The sequence below is a fragment of the Bubalus kerabau genome, chromosome 23 (assembly GCF_029407905.1).
Source record: "Bubalus kerabau isolate K-KA32 ecotype Philippines breed swamp buffalo chromosome 23, PCC_UOA_SB_1v2, whole genome shotgun sequence".
Lineage (NCBI taxonomy): Eukaryota > Metazoa > Chordata > Mammalia > Artiodactyla > Bovidae > Bubalus > Bubalus kerabau.
This window is the reverse complement of record NC_073646.1, coordinates 18,686,059-18,699,192: the sequence shown is the minus strand read 5'-3', so window position 1 is coordinate 18,699,192 and position 13,134 is coordinate 18,686,059.

Below are 13,134 nucleotides of genomic sequence, written 5' to 3'. Positions count from 1 at the left end.
CTATTGTGTTTTCTAAACAAGGTTTAATGGTTGGAGAAAAATAGATAAATTGTCATTATAAGAAGAGAAAAAATACTTGGAACTAATAAAAATTTTGGAAATTTTCAAATAGAATCTTAATATCTGCATTATTTAGAATATCCAAAAACTTCATTTTTCATTTCCCCTCTAAAAACTCCAAATGCCAAGAAGATCTATCTGTCATATTTCACTTCTTCCTAATCAAATTCCACCCAGGTAAGGCACAATGTGCCTAGTACCCAGAAAATTCTCCTTTGTCTCTCTAGAAACTTTCCTTAAGCATGGCTAAATTAGAACTCTTTGATTGCAAATAACAAATACTCAGTTTGAACTTTTTTAAGTCAAACAATCAGGAGGTCAGGCCTGTCGCTAAAAAATGACTAGAATAGGCGTCTCCAATGCCATCAACTTACCTTCCATCTCTGTCTCTTGCACTTCTTTCTGCATACCAATTTCATGATCTCCTGTCTGGGCTTTCTCTGAGTTTACATCCTAAGAGCCCTGGACCAGAGTAGAAAAATATTTTTTCCTCTGCCTCTCATTTGAGAAAAAATATCTTGGGAAATCTCTTGCAGTCCAGTGATTAGGACTTAATGCTTTCACTGCCAGGGCCCAGGTTCAATCCATGGTCAAGGAACAAAGATCTTGCAAGCTGCCCAGCATGGCCAAAAAGTAAAAAAGCAAAGTCTTAGGGAAGAACGCTTGTTATTCCTGAGAATTTTCTTCCCTTTTGACCAATTTCTTAAACCTATGTCTAGAGGGTGGGATCTTTTACCAAAAGATAGTTTTGATGCTCGTGAAACACTTAAAAAGCATTGAATCAAAGCAAGACTTGACTATTCTTCTCCCACTAAATGTATCTTCCCTAGTTAAGAATCCTTAAGGAATCTGATCGTAGCAAGGCAGGGTTTCTCTGCCTCAGCTGGACTGATGTTAGTTGCCAAATAAGCCTTTGTTGTAGGGGCCTGCCCTGTGTAGGATGTTGGATAGCATCACTGGTCTCTCTACCCACTAGATGCCAGGAGCAGTGCTCCATCTCCCATTTGCAACAACCAAAAATATCTCCAGATGTTGCCAAGTGTACCCTGGGAAACAAAACTGCTCCCAGCACGGTCACTGCAGTAAAGGAATGTGACATGGGAGAACAGAGGGCCTTTTCCCAGAAGCTATTACCAAAATGTGCATCTTGAGGGGTGAGGGGAAGATAAGGAGAATAACATGGAAAAGGGAAAGAGGAAGGATTGAGACGGCAGTGCTTCCAGAAACTTCCATCTCATTGACCATTTTCCCATTAGCCCCTGCTGCTGCTGCTGCTGCTGCTGCTGCTGCTGCTAAGTCACTTCAGTCGTGTCCGACTCTGTGCGACCCCATAGACAGCAGCCCACCAGGCTCCCCCCATCCCTGGGATTCTCCAGGCAAGAACACTGGAGTGGGTTGCCATTGCCTTCTCCACCATTAGCCCCTGGGAACCAATTGATTTATCATGTTATCTAGCTGTCACCTTGGAAGAAGAGCTAGGATCCCAAGGCTTATGAAACAGAATGAAGCATATGAATACTTCAACCTGGGGATGTGGGGAGGAAAGAATGGACTAAAGATTTAGACTCCTTAATTAAGTAGATGGTGATAGTTCAGCATCAGTGACCACAACCTGAGGGTCCTGGACTGTGTTTCTTGTGAAGGTACTGGATTTTTTCTTGTGTCTAGTACCAACTGTTATCCATACTAACAAAAGAGATCACTTGTAATTTAGAGTTTTCATTGGGCTTTTCAGACCCAATCTTCTTTGATTCTCCTCTAAACCCTTGAAGTGGGCAAGGTAATATCTTGTTATGCCTATTTTCATATAAGAAAACTGATATCCATTATATAAGAAATAGAGACACTATCACATGGGCACTAAAAGTATGGAGCTTTTAATACAAACAAATCAGACTTCAATTCTTGGTTCCACAACTGACTAGTTATTTGATCTTGTCATGTTACTTAATACTTCATCTGTAAAATGTAGTCAATGCCTAGGTAATACAGGTTGTCATAAGAACTAGGTTAATTAATGCAGGTAAAGTATCTACTATGGTACCTGACACTTAGTAAGCACATAATAAAAGATAGCAGGTATTGTTATATAGTTATCAATATCCTCACTGAAATTCCAAGAAAAATTAAAATATACCAATATAGCCAGAGTCTCACAGCCTGTAAAGGATGGGTCATGTCCTTAAAATCAACTTTTGAACATCTGGTATCATTTTAATATTCTGTGATAACAGATTGAGTAAGGGGATAAAGACTGATTATTCACTATTTACATTACCTTACTTAACCTCACTGTGTTAGAGAATCAGTCACTGGTATGTCCATTTCACAGGAAACAAAATTTGAGATTTAGAGAAATAACTTGCCCCTGTCACCCAGGTTGAGAGTGGGGTTGGATCATCAGTTTTGTAGTACTGTTGCAAGAAGGGGGACCCCTTTCAGAACGTAAATCTAATGCCTTGATTTAGATCAGGTGGGGAGAGTCTTCTACTCTATTAGACAGGACAGCACCCACTCCCAGAAGAAAGTAGTTACAGAAGAAAGAGATGTCTACCACAGTTCCCAAGATGTATCTTAAGTGAGGTCTCTCGGGGTTGACGGAAGGGGGGCAGTTATTAGGGAACTGTTGACCAAAACTATTTGCCTTGGCCAGGCTGGTTTACCTTGGTTGTCTCACAAAAGGAGGCTCCTGTAAGGAACATGGTGCTGACACTGAAAATTAACTGGGAGAATTCAAGAGGCCAAAAGTTTCTGGACCACCTGTCTTATGAGTCTAGGAAATATTCCCTCTTGTTGCCTATTCCTGTATCTAGAGTTCAGTTCAGTCTCTCAGTCGTGTCCGACTCTTTTCGACCCCATGAATTGCAGCACGCCAGGCCTCCCTGTCCATCACCAGCTCCCGGAGTTCACTCAAACTCACGTCCATCAAGTCGGTGATGCCATCCAGCCATCTCATCCTCTGTTGTCCCCTTCTCCTCTTTCCCCCAATCCCTCCCAGCGTCAGAGTCTTTTCCAATAAGTCAACTCTTCGCATGAGGTGGCCAAAGTACTGGAGTTTCAGCTTTAACATCATTCCTTCCAAAGAAATCCCAGGGCTGATCTCCTTCAGAATGGACTGGTTGGATCTCCTTGCACTCCAAGGGGCTCTCACTATTACAATTATTGATCTCATATAGAACTGCATATCATCAGTTTATTGGAGGCTCAGTCACACACTTGGTAATACAAGCAACAACAATTTTGTAAAACAGGCAATATAAAAAATATGACAGCTAGGAGTACTAGTAAGGTCATAAGCAAGAACTTAAGTCAAGAACTTCCATGGCTATAGCCCACTATATTCCAGGTCATCTGACAGTCTGTTCTATACCAACTTTTGTATTTAAGGAAAATTACATATTGGTATTGTCCATAAAGCACCCAGCCCAATTTCCTAGTGCTACTAGTCTGGCTATTCCTAGTACAGTTTGATTGTTCCCAACATAAGGGAGACTTTAAATTTAAATGACCATAGCCTAATGTTAACCCCCTGGTTGCAGATCATGAAGCATCTGATCTTCATCCAAAGATTACTGAGTTAAGCTTCAGAAACAAATTTAGAGTGCCCTTTTAGTAATTCAATTAAAGTTTACAACAATATAACCTAACAACAAAGAACTATCTGGGAAGTGAGTCAGTAAATAGAGACACCAAAAAACAGAATTAGAATTTTATATCCAGAAAAGACCCTGATGCTGGGGAAAATTGAAGGCAGGAGAAGGGGACAACAGAGGATGAGATGGCTGGATGGCATCACCAACTCGATGGACATGAGTTTGGGTGGACTCCAGGAGTTGGTGATGGACAGGGAGGCCTGGCCTGCTGCGGTTCATGGGGTCGCAAAGAGTCGGACATGACTGAGCGACTGAACTGAACTGAACTGAAGCCCACTGGGGATTCCCTGTTGGCTCAGTCAGTAAAGAGTCTGCCTCCAATGTGGGAGACCCAGGTTTAGTCCCTGGGTCAGGAAGATCCTCTGGAGAAGGACATGGCAACCCACTTCAGTATTCTTGCCTGGAGAATCCCATAGACAGGGGAGCCTGGCAGGCTACAGTCCATGGGGTCACAACAGTCAGACACGATTAAGTGACTAAACCACCACCATCCATTGACATGTCTCTTTCTCTCTAAAAGTATGTTCTGTTTTTATCAAATATGGTCAAATCAAGATTAATTTGTCTGCGAATTGTCTGATTAATTGATAGAAGATCCCCTACAAGCAGGAAAGCCATGTCAGAAGTTTGCACCAATTTTGCCTTGCAGATTTAAGTGAATTCCTCCCTTTTTGAGATCCACAACATACCTTAAGACTCCTGCACCTATTAGAGGGTGGCCTTCCTTACTTAATTTATCTTATAATGCTGCTGGGAACCTAAGAGTTTCCAATCTCTGGAAAGATCAAGTAGAAAGAAAAGAGAAAAGTTTCGATTTTATTCACAGTGGTGTCATTTACCAAAGTGCTGTAAGTCATAAGTAACTTGAGGGAAAAGTTTCCCCATATTTGAAAGACACAATTCAAAACCAGTAATACTCCAAGATGAAACCCATAAAAATTATAACCATATTCACCGGTTCACTCAGTAAACAATCCTGTTCTTAGCTTTTCATGAAGACTTCCTGGTGGCAAGCCCATCTCTCAACCAAGATGGATTCCAGCAAGAAGGACTCTGGGAGGTTGGTCATCTCCTCTCTCTTTTGATCCCTCCCGAATTATCCCAGTTAGCTGTTGGTGGCAGCACTATGCTCCTTATAACTCAGGCAACTCAGGGAAGCAGGCCTGGTCAAGGTGAGTGGTTTTGATCAACAGTTTCCTAACAGTCCCTTGGACTGCAAAGAGATCAAACCAGTCAAACCTAAAGGAAATCAGTCCTGACTATTCATTGGAAGGACTGATGTTGAAGCTGAAACTCCAATACTTGGCCACCTGATGTAAACAACTGACTCATTGGGAAAGACCCTGATGCTGGGAAAGATTGAAGGCAGGAAGAGAAGGGGACGGCAGAGGATGAGATGGTTGGATGGCATCACCAACTCAATAGACACGAGTTGAGCAAGCTCCAGGAGTTGGTGATGGACAGGGAAGCCTGGCATGCTGCAGTCCATGGGGTCGCAAAGAGTTGGACATGACTGAGTGACTGAGTTTCTTTCTCCCTAACAGTATGAAGTGGAGAAGGCAATGGCACCCCATTCTAGTACTTTTGCCTGGAGAATCCCATGGACGGAGGAGCCTGGTAGGCTGCAGTCCATGGGGTCACTAAGGGTCAGACACGACTGAGCGACTTCACTTTCACTTTTCACTTTCATGCATTGGAGAAGGAAATGGCAACCCACTCCAGTGTTCTTGCCTGGAGAATCCCAGGGACGGGGAAACCTGGTGGGCTGCCGTCTATGGGGTCTCACAGAGTCAGACACGACTGAGGCTACTTAGGAGTAGCAGCAACAGTATGAAGCCCTACCACTCATTCTTTTGCAGTTCTAGTGACTGATTGAAGTGTGGAATGGCAAGATAATCCTGCCCATGAAAATCTGAAAAGTCTCAAAGATTGCTGCTGCTACTCCTGCTAAGTTGCTCCAGTCGTGTCCAACTCTGTGCGACCCCATAGACGGCAGCCCACCAGGCTCCGCCATCCCTGGGATTCTCCAGGCAAGAACACTGGAGTGGGTTGCCATTTCCTTCTCCAATGCATGAAAGTGAAAAGTGAAAATGAAGTCTCTCAGTCGTGTCTGACCCTTAGCGACCCCATGGACTGCAGCCTACCAGGCTCCTCTGTCCATGGAAGTTTCCAGGCAAGAGTACTGGAGTGGGGTGCCATTGCCTTCTTCTCAAAGACTAGGAGATCTTTTAAAAAAGCTTTTCTTCATAAAAAAATAAAGATGCTTAGGGGAAGAAATGGCCCTTCTTTTGTGTAATATGCACAGAATGAATAGCTGCCACCATCTTGCAAGCATGAGAAGAACAAACCAGAGAGGAAAGATGAAACATCAAAGACAGCAGAGCAGATGACAAAGACATCTGGGCCATTGACGATGTCGCTCAAGAAAGTACTGATTTAACAGACCTGGGAGCTCTATGTCAGCTTTGTTTTCATGGGAAAAAATTACTTTCTATTATGTTTTAACCATTTGAATCAGATTTTCTGCTTTTTGCAGTGAAATGCCTGATAAAATTAGCCATAATGATACCTGTATCTTATTATGATAACCGATGTCTTATTACTACTAATAAGATTTATTGTACACTTACTACATTTCAGATACTGTACTAAGCTTTTCAGGTATTTCCTTTGAAATATTTCATGTTTCATTCTTATAACAAATTCATAAAGTAGATACTATTATTAATTCCATTTTGCAGATATGTAATAAAGTAGAAGAAAAGAAACTAGCATTTGTAGGTTACAAACATACCTATGTAACTTCCTGGGACATTGAGAACATGACTCAAAGTGCAGACTCCTGAGTCAGACCATCTATGTCCAAATAGTTTTTAATCTCTTACCAGCCCAGATCACAGATCTTGGGCACGTACTTACAAAATATTCTCTTTGAGCCTGTTTCCTTAAATGGACATGATAATTGCATCCATCTGAAAGTGTTATTGGATGAAATCAAATTCATTGAATCAACAAATACTGTGTGTATGATTTAATATTTCCCTTAATTTTGCAAGGGGGAGAAATACTACCTCCATTTATGTAAATGAGGAAACAGGTTTAAAGAGGTAAAATTGTTTGTCAAATTCTATTGTTACTGTTAATAAGCGGGGTGCTGGGATCCAAATGCAATTAGGTTTCTTTTAGTTCCAAAGAAACGGGTGTAGTTACATGACAAAGGTTGTTTGGGTCCAAGGTTGGGACAGAGAGCTGGGGGATGAACTAAACACAGGCTGTGAAGAGCTCTTTGTGCTTTTTCAAGGAAAGCGGGGAACACATTGGTGTGAGAAGAAGGCAGCAAGGTCTAGATCTGGAAGTGGAGAGCAGGAGAAGGTAAGAATTGCCAGATGGGTGACACTCCATCTACAGATATGCAGCCAGTCTCTGGGGATACACTCTCCAAGGATGGCTATGGGATCACCTCATTCATTATTAGATTTGCCTTGTGCATTGTGATATTGTGAATTTTAATAAGACATATGTATTTGTCTCTGTCCTGTTCCTGGCACAGAGCTCCTAAAATGTTTAGAATTTCCTAAGTATAGGGAGTGATTTCGGTGTCTTCTGTTATGTAAATGAGGTGAGTTTGGGACCATACCCAGATGAGGGATGGTTGTCCAAGTAACCAACCCCATGATTAGAAGGTTGGAACTTTCAGTCCCATAGCAGGAGGACAGAGGTGCTAGAGACTGAATCAATAGCCAGCGGTCAGTGGCTTAACCAATCATGATTACGTAAGGAAGCCTCCAATAAAAACCCAAAAGAAGGGTGTCCAGAGAGCTGCCATGTTGGCAAACATGTGGAGGTACTGAGCTCCAATTCCCCTCTCCCCATACCTTACTCTTTGTATTTCTTCTACCTGGCTATTCCTGAGTTATATTCTTATAATAAACTGGCAATCTAGTAAGTAAAATGTTTCTCTGATTTTTGTGAGTCACTCTAGCAAATTAATTGAGCCTGAAAAGGGGGTTGTTGGAACCTCTGATCTATAGTCAGTCGGTCAGAAGCACAGGTAACAACCTGGATGACCAATAGACCTCTGAAGTAGGACAGAATAGGAGTGGGGGACATCCTTGTGGGACTGAGCCCATAACCTGTGGGACCTGACATTGTCTCCAAGTAGGTGGTGTCAGAATTGAGTTCAATTGTAGGACACCCAACTGGTATTGTAGAATTGCATGGTGTATAGAAAAAAAAAATCACATATTGAAACAGTGTCAGAATATTATGCACCTTTGTTGCCAAAAATCCTTGAGATGTTGCTGATTGTTACAGTTCAGTCACCTCGCCATCAGCCAACACGAGCACAAACTCACCTCAAGCATTTGGGCAATCAGGGCTATGAAGTCTCAAACTTGTTGAGCCGCTCAGTGCTGTCTAACTCTTTGCGACCACATGGACTGCAGCACGCCAGGCTTCCTTTCTCCCAGAGCTTGCTCAAACTCATGTCCATTCAGCCAACTCATCCTATGTCGTTCCCCTCCCCTCCCACCTTCAATCTTTCCCAGCATCAGGGTCTTTTCCAATGAGTCTGTTCTTCACATCAGGTGGCCAAAGTATTGGGAGTTTCAGCTTTAGCATCAGTCCTTCCAAAGAATATTTTCAGTTGATCTTCTTTAGGACTGACTGATTTGATCTCCTTGCAGTCCAAGGGACTCTCAAGAGTCTCTTCCAACAACAGTTGGAGGAAAGCATCCATTTGAAAGTATCAGTTCTTGAAAGTATCAGTTCTTCAGCACTCAGCCTTCTTTATGGTCCACATCTACATCCATACATGACTACTGGAAAAACCATAGCTTTGACTATACAGACCTTTGTTGGCAAAGTAATGTCTCTGCTTATTAATATACTGTCTAGGCTGGTCATAGCTTTTCTTCCAAGGAACAAGGGTCTTTTAATTTCATGGCTGCAGTCACCATCTGCAGTGATCTTGGAGCCCAAGAATATTAAGTCTGTCACTGTTTCCATTGTTTCCCTATCTATTTGCCATGAAGTAATGGAACCATATGCCATTATATTAGCCTTTTGAATGTTGAGTTTTAAATGAGCTTTTTCCCTCTCCTCTTTCACCTTCATCAAGAGGCTCTTTAGTTCCTCTTCACTTTCTGCCATAAGGGTGGTGTCATCTGCATATCTAGGTTATTGATATTTCTCCCGGCAATCTTGATTCCAGCTTGTGCTTCATCCAGCCCAGCATTTCTCAAGAAATACTCTGCATATAAGTTAAATAAGCACAGTGACAATATACAGCCTTGACATATTCCTTTCCCAATTTGGAACCAGTCTGTTGTTTCACATCTAGTTCTAACTGTTGCTTCTTGATCTGCATACAGATTTCTCAGGAGGCAGGTTAGGTGGTCTGGAATTCCCATCTCTTGAAGAATTTTCCACGGTTTGTTGTGATCCACATAGTCAAAGGCTTTAGTATAGTCAATCAAGAAGAATTAGATGTTTTTCTGGAATTCTCTTGCTTTTTCTATGATCCAACAGATGTTGGCAATTTGATCTCTGGTTCCTCTGTCTTTTCTGAATCCAGCTTGTACATCTGGAAGTTCTTGGTTCATGTACTGCTGAAGCCTAGCTTTGAGGATTTTAGGCATGATCTTGCTAGCATATGAAATGAGTGCAATTGTGCTGCAATTTGCACATTCTTTGGCATTGCCTTTCTTTGAAAGTGGAATGAAAACTGACCTTTTCCAGTCCTGTGGCCACTGCTGAGTTTTCCAAATTTGCTGACATATTGAATGCAGCACTTTAACAACATCATCTTTTAGAATTTGAAATAGCTCAGCTGGAATTCCATCATCTCCACTAGCTTTGTTCGTAGTGATGCTTCCTAAGGCCCACTTGGCTTCACACTCCAGGATGCCTGGCTTTAGGTGAGTAATTACACAATTATGGTTATCTGGGTCATTAAGATCTTTTCTGTATAGTTCTGTGTATCCTTGCCACCTCTTCTTAATATCTTCTGCATCTGTTAGGTCCATACCATTTTTGTCCTTTATCCTTCCCATCTTTGCATGAAATGTTCCCTCAGTATCTCTGATTTTCTTGAGGAGATCTCTCGTCTTTCCCATTCTATTGTTTTTCTCTATTTCTTTGCATTGTTCACTTAGGAAGGCTTTCTTATTCCTCCTTGCTAGTCTCTGGAACTCTGCATTCAGATGGGTATATTTTTCCTTTGCCTTTCACTTCTCTTGTTTTCTCAGCTGCTTGTAAGTCTTCCTCAGACAACCATTTTGCCTTTTTGCATTTTTTTTCTTAGAGATGATTTTGATCTCTGCCTCCTATACCATGTTATGAACCTCCATCCATGGTTCTTCAGGTACTCTGTCTATCAGATCTAATCCCTTGAATCTATTTGTCACTTCTACTACATCATCATAAGGGATTTGATTTATTTCATACCTGAATGGTCTAGTGGTTTTCCCTACTTTCTTCAATTTAAGTCTGAATTTGGCAATAAACAATTCATGATCTGAGCCATAGTCAGCTCCCAGTCTTAATTTTGCTGACTATATACAATTTCTCCAACTTCAGCTGCAAAGAACATAATCAATCTGATTTTGATATCAACCATCTGATGATGTCCAAGTGTAGAGTCATCTCTTGTGTTGTTGGAAGAGGGTGTTTGATGTCTCAAACTATCTTATTCTAAAAAGAAAAAACAACAACAGAAAACATGATCAAGTGGCTACAGTAGGAAGTTTGGGGCCAGGCAGAGGTGGTCTGGAATCCTTCTTACTAGGTGATCTTAAGCACAATGCTTGCCTCTTGGGCCCTCAGTATGATGGTTCAAGAGTCAGACTATCCATATTCAAATCTTGGGTTGCCACCTACTGGCTGTGTAACCTCAAATAAATCACTGATAAGCTCTCTGAAGCTGTTTCCTCATCTATAAAATGGGGAAGATAAGTTTACCTACCTGTTAGAGAGGTTTAGATGAAATTATGTAAGTCCTATATTCAATGAGTAGTTGCTGAGAACCTTCTAAACGCCTATCAGGGTCTGGTGGTGACAAGATAGGCAAGATCCCTGTCCTTGTGGAGCTCATACTGGAGTGAGAATGAAGAGATGATACAAAGATAATTAAAATAAGAAAATAATATTAAGCAGCGATCAAAATGGAGCTGCTCTGGACACAGAAAGGGAGGCCTGAACCAAAGTTGAGTATTGGTTGACCAGGGGCAACAGCAGGTACAAAGTCCCAGAGACAAAGCAGAGTTTGGCACAATCATGGAGGAAAGTAAGGACCAGAGTGTCTGGACTGAGCAAAGGGAAGGGCAGTGCAAGAGGTAGCCGAGGGTTGAACCCCGGGAAGCCTTGTTACGCTTATTTTGGGGTTTACTTGAGAAAGGAAGACATTGGTGGAGGTTTTAAAGCAAAACAATCCTTAGCAGAGTGCCATCCATTCTAAAATTCATTCCCAGGATTTGTTTGAATGAGGTATGGTTAGACACGCAGACATGGAAGCAACTGTCATGAGGGAAGAAGTTCATACTCACAGATCCCTAGAAGGAGGGATCCTTCACAGGAGCCAGGCCAACACAGGGAAGCACCAGGTTCAGCCAGGAGGCAGAGGTGGGTTAGGGCAGAGTGTGACCCAGGGCCTCCACTGGGGTGCTCGCAGGAAAGAAAGGGTGAGGCAGGGGATGCCTGTTGAGTAACTTTAAAGCTGGATGGTTTGAATAATTTTGATGGGCTCTGGACTCTAGTGACAGTCCCTAGCTGTCTAGTTCCTGGCCCTGGGGTGATTTAGGGCAGGGGAAACAGTGGTTCTGTGTGTGAGAGTTTGATAACGGAAATGATTGGAGAGTATGGGTTCTTTACTAGTTGGTTTGTACATCAAAAGCACACTCAACCAGAGAAGTTGGCCATTTCTAGGAATTAGCTAGCCCTGAGAAGGGCCATCTCTCTAGCATCAAGGCCCTAGATGTCAAAACATCAAGAATACAGAAAATAAGGAAGTTATATCCAATACATTATCATATAACAAGTTTTTCATAATTGATATCCATTAGTATTATCTAATCAGAGAAGGCAATGGCACCCCACTCCAGCACTCTTGCCTGGAAAATCCCATGGACGGAGGAGCCTGGTGGGCTGCAGTCCATGGGATCGCTAAGAGTCAGACACGACTGAGCGACTTCACTTTCACTTTTCACTTTCATGCATTGGAGAAGAAAATGGCAATCCACTCCAGTGTTCTTGCCTGGAGAATCCCAGGGACGGGGGAGCCTGGTGGGCTGCCGTCTATGGGGTCGCACAGAGTCAGACACGACTGAAGCAACTTAGCAGCAGCAGCAGTATTATCTAATAGAGATGAGGGCAATGCCTCCTATTTTGAAAAATTGTGAGCAATTATTATACAACATATGCAAAGAACCTAAAACATAGGAAGCGCTCAAAATTTGTATTTCTTTCCCTTTCCTGCTACAACACATTTTGACCTCTAATGATGTATTTAGACCAGAAAATCCCTATAGCAGATGGGTTCTGACCTGCATTTTAAACTGATAACAAAGTTTTACCTTCCACATATCAAATCAGCCCTGACATATGATTTTTTTAATATATTCATTGTTAGATATTGCCACCATATTTGAACCTCTGACAGTTACTTAAAAAGAGGGTGGGATGATTTGAGAGAATAACATTGAGACATGTATATTACCATATGTGAAATAGATGACCAGTCCGAGTTCGATGCATGAAACAGGGCACTCAAAGCCAGTGCATTGGGACAACCCAGAGGGATGGGATGGGGAGAGAGGTGGGAGGGGGATTTCGGGATGGGGGACACATGTGCACCCATGACTGATTCATGTCAGTGTATGGCAAAAACCACCACAATATTGTAAAGTAATTAGCCTCCAATTAAAATAAAATAATTTATTTTTTAAAAAAGTAGTGAGAACAACAGGGCAAGGGAAAGAGAATAAACATTTGCTGAGTGTATGTTATAGGTCAAGCAGTGTGTAAGATGTCCATCATCACAGTGTTTCCCCAAATACAGTCACAAAAGATGCTATGGTCTGACCATTGTACCCATACTTCAAATCTTGTGCTGAAATCCTAACCTAAAATGATGAAGGAGTTAGAAGGTAAGAGCTTTGACATTGATTAGGTCAAGGGTCAGAGAAGGCAATGGCACCCCACTCCAACACTCTTGCCTGGAAAATCCCATGGACGGAGGAGCCTGGTGCGCTGCAGTCCATGGGGTCTCGAAGAGTCGGACACGACTGAGCGACTTCACTTTCACTTTTCACTTTCATGCATTGGAGAAGAAAATGGCAACCCACTCCAGTGTTCTTGCCTGGAGAATCCCAGGGATGGGGGAGCCTGGTGGGCTGCCGTCTATGGGGTCGCACAGAGTTGGACA